This window comes from Dendropsophus ebraccatus, chromosome 7, assembly GCF_027789765.1.
Source record: "Dendropsophus ebraccatus isolate aDenEbr1 chromosome 7, aDenEbr1.pat, whole genome shotgun sequence".
Lineage (NCBI taxonomy): Eukaryota > Metazoa > Chordata > Amphibia > Anura > Hylidae > Dendropsophus > Dendropsophus ebraccatus.
The window spans coordinates 70,685,407-70,691,406 of NC_091460.1; positions in this window are offsets into that span (position 1 = coordinate 70,685,407).

Sequence of the window (6,000 nt, forward strand, 5' to 3'; positions counted from 1 at the left end):
TGGCAGGGTATCGTGGCAAGTACAGATTTTTTTTTTTCACGTAGCCTGGCCACTTTTAAGATATAAAAAGAAATTGCCCAGATAACCCTAAGCTGGATGTTAGGATAGTTACATAATGGAGCTGTTAAAGGACAACTCCCACGAAAATTTTTTTTAGCTTATTTAACACACATTACAAAGTTATATAACTTTGTAATGTGGTTAAATACCCGGTCTGGCCCCCTTCCCCCACTTTCGGACCCCCCGCCCGGAAGTTAAAGAATATATACATTACCTATTACAATCGTCACGGTCCTCTTCTCCCGGACGGCATCTGGTGACGACGACGTCAGAGCCGGGGGGGCGGTCCGGGTCTTCTTCCTCCTCGGCGTCTTCATAGAGAGTGAATGGGACGGAAAAGGCTGCTGGTGCACATGCGCACCAGCAGCCTTTTCATTGGCTGGAGCGCATCACATGGCCTCCAGCTTCGTCAGCCCTGATTGGCTGAGGTTGCTGGAAGCCATGTGATGCGCTCCAGCCAATGAAAAGGCTGCCGGTGTGCACTGGCAGCCTTTTCCATCCCCAGGACCCGGAAATCAGAGACATCGCTGGACGGCGGTGACGGTGAGGCGGACGGCGGGCGAATGGAGTGGCGATCGTCACCGGAGTGATGGTGAGTATGGTGTCTGTGTGTGTCTGTGGTTTTTTTTTTTTGGGGGGGTCCCGCGGGAGTTGTCCTTTAAGGTTAAATTTAGATGTTGACCTGACTCTATGGAGCCAGGATAAAGGATGGTTATCAATTGATAACTAGGGCTGTAACCTGCAGTATTACCAACTCGTCACTTATAAATCACAGACACAGATTTTGTATCATGATTATAAGCCTGGGTAATAATGGCCCAAGTTTTATTATGGTAATCACATTTTATAGACAGAAAATGGGGTGGTACTACACATATTGTAGTGTATTCATATAAAGTATGTAGAAATTCAATACAGGCGGGGTTTCAAGTCACAAGACACATACATGTCACACTCTAATAGGCCAGTCCATAAATGGTCAGTAGCATCCTGTTTGGCGCAGTCAAGGTGGTATAACATGTGAAAAGTTAGATCAAAACATTCTTTGCACTGATAATAAAGGATGATTCCCAGGGCCCAAATGTAACAAACAGTCCAGTTTGTTCAGACAATGTCCTTGAAAGCTTGATAAGAAATCATGAGACATAGTTCATCATTCCTTATTGTCTCCATGTATCAGAAGTCTCAAGGATAGAGGAATTTCCCAGACATTAGAAAATATAAAATTGACCCTATCAGGAACTCTATACTTTTATGTGCTGATGCTTCTAATTCAAAGGCCTGTATATATATATATATGTGTGTGTGTGTAGTCATATAGGTACGGTGAAGGTAGATAAAATCGCATCGTCTGGCTTTATCAGAGCCAAATATTGTGTAAGTAGAGGTACTGGAAAATCAGTCACCTGTAGTGTAATTATAGCTGTTATATCTATGCATCTCAGACGCCTTCCACAAGTCATTGTCAACAGTGATACCCTATACTGTATTTAACTAAGAATTACTCTTTAACACAATAGAACATACCCTGAATAACACTCTTTAAACCTTGGCGGCAATATAAATGTTACACAAGATATGTCAGAGTGATTGATTTGTTATTGATATAGTCACTGTTTGTCATCTTAGGTATACAACCTTGTTGTGTTGCCTACAGACAGGACTAAAAAACTGTTCATGGTTGGATGATCTTTATTAATTTCTTTTTGACCAAAGATACTTGTCAATATTTACTGCATTTTACTCTATACCTCACCCAATACTTGGTAAAAAGAATTTTTTTATTTTTTTAAATCTGGAAAATTGTGCCAATCTATAGGCTAAGGTTAAAAGAACAATATACAAAAATACATTTAAAGGTAGCTAAAAGGAAAAATGTTATTTAATTAAAAACCCTAGAGTGATCTATACCTCTAATTTGCCATCTACGCACCTTTAGGCCAGGTTCACACACAGTAAGACACCGGCCGTTCTGTGACCCGGCCGTGTCACGGAACGGCTGGTGTCAGTGAAGTTCATCCCAGACGGTAATGCAGTACTGGCCAGATAAACTTAATTTCTGTTGAATTGGGTTGCAGGCGCACCCGAATGCGCCCGCATCCCAATTCAACAGAAATGAAGTTCATCTGGCCGATACTGCATCCAATTCACCATAGCACACAATGCGCCGAATCCCAATTCAACAGAAATGAAGTTCATCTAGCCGATACTGCATCCAATTCACCATAGCACACAATGGAAAGTGCGGCCAGAGCCGCACCTTCCATTGTGTGAACTGACATGTCAGTTTTTCCTCCGGCTGCTAAAAATCCTGGCCGGAGTATATACTATGTGTATACACTTCGGCGGGGGTTCCTCTGACTGCAATGCAAGGTACATTTTCTAGTAATCATGGCCGATGTTGCAATTTGAAATAGAAAATAGAAAATATTTTTAAGCGAAAGCCAGGAATGCATTTGAAAAGAGGAGAAATGTCAGTCTTTCCTTTATGACCTGTTCCCTGTGTTAAGTCTGTTCCTGACTTTGGCTTCAAAGGTCTGTCAGATAAATCTCTCTGTGTAAACGCACCATTAGGCATTGCATTGAAATCAATGCAATCCTGGCCAGAGTGTATACACATAGTATAACATGGCCGCACAACACTGACAGTTCACACAATGGAAAGTGCTGCTTTGGCCGCACTTTACATTGTGTGCTATGGTGAATTGGGAATTTTATGAATGAAAATAAAGGGGTTATCCAGCCTTAAAGAAGAAGTCCAGGCAAAGCTGTGCTGGGGAGGGGGAGGATACAAGTAATAGCATGCTCTTACCTCCCCTTCTCCAGCCATGGTCGCTGTGTACCATGACGTGCTGTCCACTCATCTTGTCAGTGGCCGTGGCAGGACGCAGCTACAGCCGCTGACAGGCTGAGCAGACCGCACATCACCCCCCGGGTCCCGGCTCAGACCAGTAGTATGTATGAATGAGAAAGCAGTGAGAGAATGCAATTCATCTAATAAAAAGACGTAATAACATTAAAGTAAAGAATGGAGAAGTCGGAAAATGAAGTAGATGGTAAAGAAGGGTATAGTTACAGGTAGAGGAAAATAGTTTAGAAGGTGATAATTGGGTTCTCCAAGCTGGCCCTTGGGCATGGGTGGTGCTGTGTTTCATATGAATTAAGGGATTTGTAAAGTTGAAGCAGTGCCTGAATAGTAGGAAAGGTTGTTCAGGTGATGGGTAAACCTTTGACCTGAATATCTTTTATGTAAAATTATTTTTTATGGTTGAAAAAAGAAGCACAAAACAAACCCCACAAGTTCTTCTTGTCAGGGTCTGTAAGCAGGAGGTAAGGGGTGACAATATTGACTAATAGCTGCCATATTGGTTGTCAATCAGCTGTCCCAGAAACAGAAATGACTATTAAGGGACTTAAAAAGAGATGTCTCTATATTCTGTATTTTTGGGAGCAATTTGAATTAAAAAGAAAACCAAAAATAAAAACATGGCCACTACACAATGTGAGCAGCCTTCTGCTTCTGTCTGTTTTTACTGTGTATTGTGGGTGCCATGATCAGCGGGAGTGCTGGGTATCAGACTCCCATGGTTCTGACATTGTCTATCCTGAGGGTGAGCCATTTAATAAAAAAATAAAAAAAACCTGGAAAGCCCTTTTAAGCTCACTGCCATTTCCTGAATCCATCCTTCATTGTGAGTGAGATTCTGCATATCTACTCTGCTTCTTGTCTTAAGTTACATTGAACTCCTGCTGAAGATATCTGGTGAAAACTCATTTGTGACACTTGACAGTCCTCTTACCTCAATTAGAGACAATACTGACCTTTCTCAAGGTTTACCTAACCTTCCATACTCATTAGCCTTACCAGACAAGCCCCACCAGTTGTATAACCTCTTAAGGACCCATGACGTACCGGCACGTCATGGATCACTGTCACTTAAGGACCCATGACGTGCCGGTACGTCATCCCTTTAAACGGGCGCCGCGGCCGGCCGGGTCCCGATCGGGGGAGATAGCCTGCTATAATACATAGCAGGCCATCTCTCCCTGTCGGCAAGGAGGGTTGTTAACCCCCCCCATGCCGACGATCGCCGCTATTGGCTGATAAGCCCATAGCGGCGATCGGAACCTTTCCGGGCCATCGGTGGCCCGATGACCCGGAAAAAAATGGCGGTCGGTGCTGTCCGAGGACGGCACCGACCGCCATTACTGTAAAAAGTAATGGTGGTCACGGTACCACCGTCCCGATCGCCGTGAACGGCCGGCCGGCCGTTCACGGCGATCAAAGTCCCCACAAGTAATAAATACCTGCTCCGGACCCCTCAGCTAGGTAGCTGAGGGGTCCGGAGCAGGTATTTGTACATTACTCACCTGTCCCGGGGTCCTGATCGGCGTCTTCCGGGTTCCCGGCGTCCACTTCCTCTTGTCGGGACTTCGGCTTCTTCCGTGAGTCCCGATCGTCTCTTTCCGGCTCCAGCGTCGTCTATTTTCGTATTTTTCCGGCTCCAGCGTCGTCTATTTTCGGATCTTGCGCTCTGCTGCCCCCTAGCGGCTGATAAGTGTAATACACGTATCAGCCACTACAGGGATGTTCAGAATGTAGTAAAAAAAAAAATTTTTTTTCCCAATTTTTTTTTTTTCTATTTTCCGCACCCTATCGCCGCTGAGTGTTGATCAGCATCGCACGAAAGTGCGCTGCTAATCAGCAACTCCTCCTTTTTGGCGTAGGGTGTTTTTTTTTTATATCCTACTGCCACGGTCTGCTTATAAGTGCCGAACATAAGTGCGGCATTTATCGGCAACACCATTTTTGGCGTAGGTTTTTTTTGTATACTTACTGTAAAAAACACGTAAAAAAACACTACATTACACCACACTACATTGAATAAAGTTTTACACTACACCACTACATACCCCATATACTCATCCCCGTATAAAGATGGCCCCCAGGGTGTTTTCGGTATCGGACGCATACATTATTATTGCCTCCGACACCGAAACAGCCAGTGAGGATGAATTGGGGGGATCCTTCTTTCCTCCATTCATCCTCATCCTCCTCATCATCCAGTGACGTGTCTGGGAGTAGCGTAGCGTACGCTGCCCCCCAGACACGTCTTTTCCGCCAGTACCGTCCCAATAAGAGATGACGGTATGGCGTGAAATTCTACAAACTCTGTGAGAGTACCTCAGGGTACACTTACAGATTTAGGGTACGTGCACACTGCGGAATGGCGAAGGATAACCCTTTGTGCATTCCGCAGCTGGCACCCGCCGGCGGACTGATGCATGTGTCATAGACTCTATCCTATGCATGGGCGGATTCCATTATCCGTCATTCCATCAACACGTTGGACGCAGAGCGGAATCCGCCCGTGCATAGAATGGAGTCTACGACACGGACGGAGACGTGCGCCTGCATCAGTCCGCCGGCGGGTGCCAACTGCGGAATGCACAAAGGGTTATCCTTCGCGATTCCGCAGTGTGCACGTACCCTTAGAGTGTATGAAGGAAGGGACACTCGAATCCAGCCCCCAGATGCCCCCCCCCCCCATCCTCGGAACAAGTGGGAAGATCGTCCGGGAACTGATCATCCCACTGCTGGATAAAGGTTACCACCTGTACGGGGATAACCTTTATACCAGCACCCCCTCTTCCGGTCCCTCGCTGCCCTGTAGCTTGCGGCACGATCCGAACATATCAGAAGTAGTAATAGCGCCCTAATATTTAGCAGCCATGGAGCGGACCCAGCGCTTCTGGATATGAAGGACCCCGTATCGCACCAGGACAACATTTTCCAGGTGACGTCCCCCACACTGGAGAACAGGAGACCCCAGAAGAAGTGCAGAGTGTGGCGTAACAGGGGGATCAAGAAGGACACCATTTACCAGTGTGACACCTGTCCTGATCACCCCGGCCTCTGTATACAGGATCGCTCCAAGG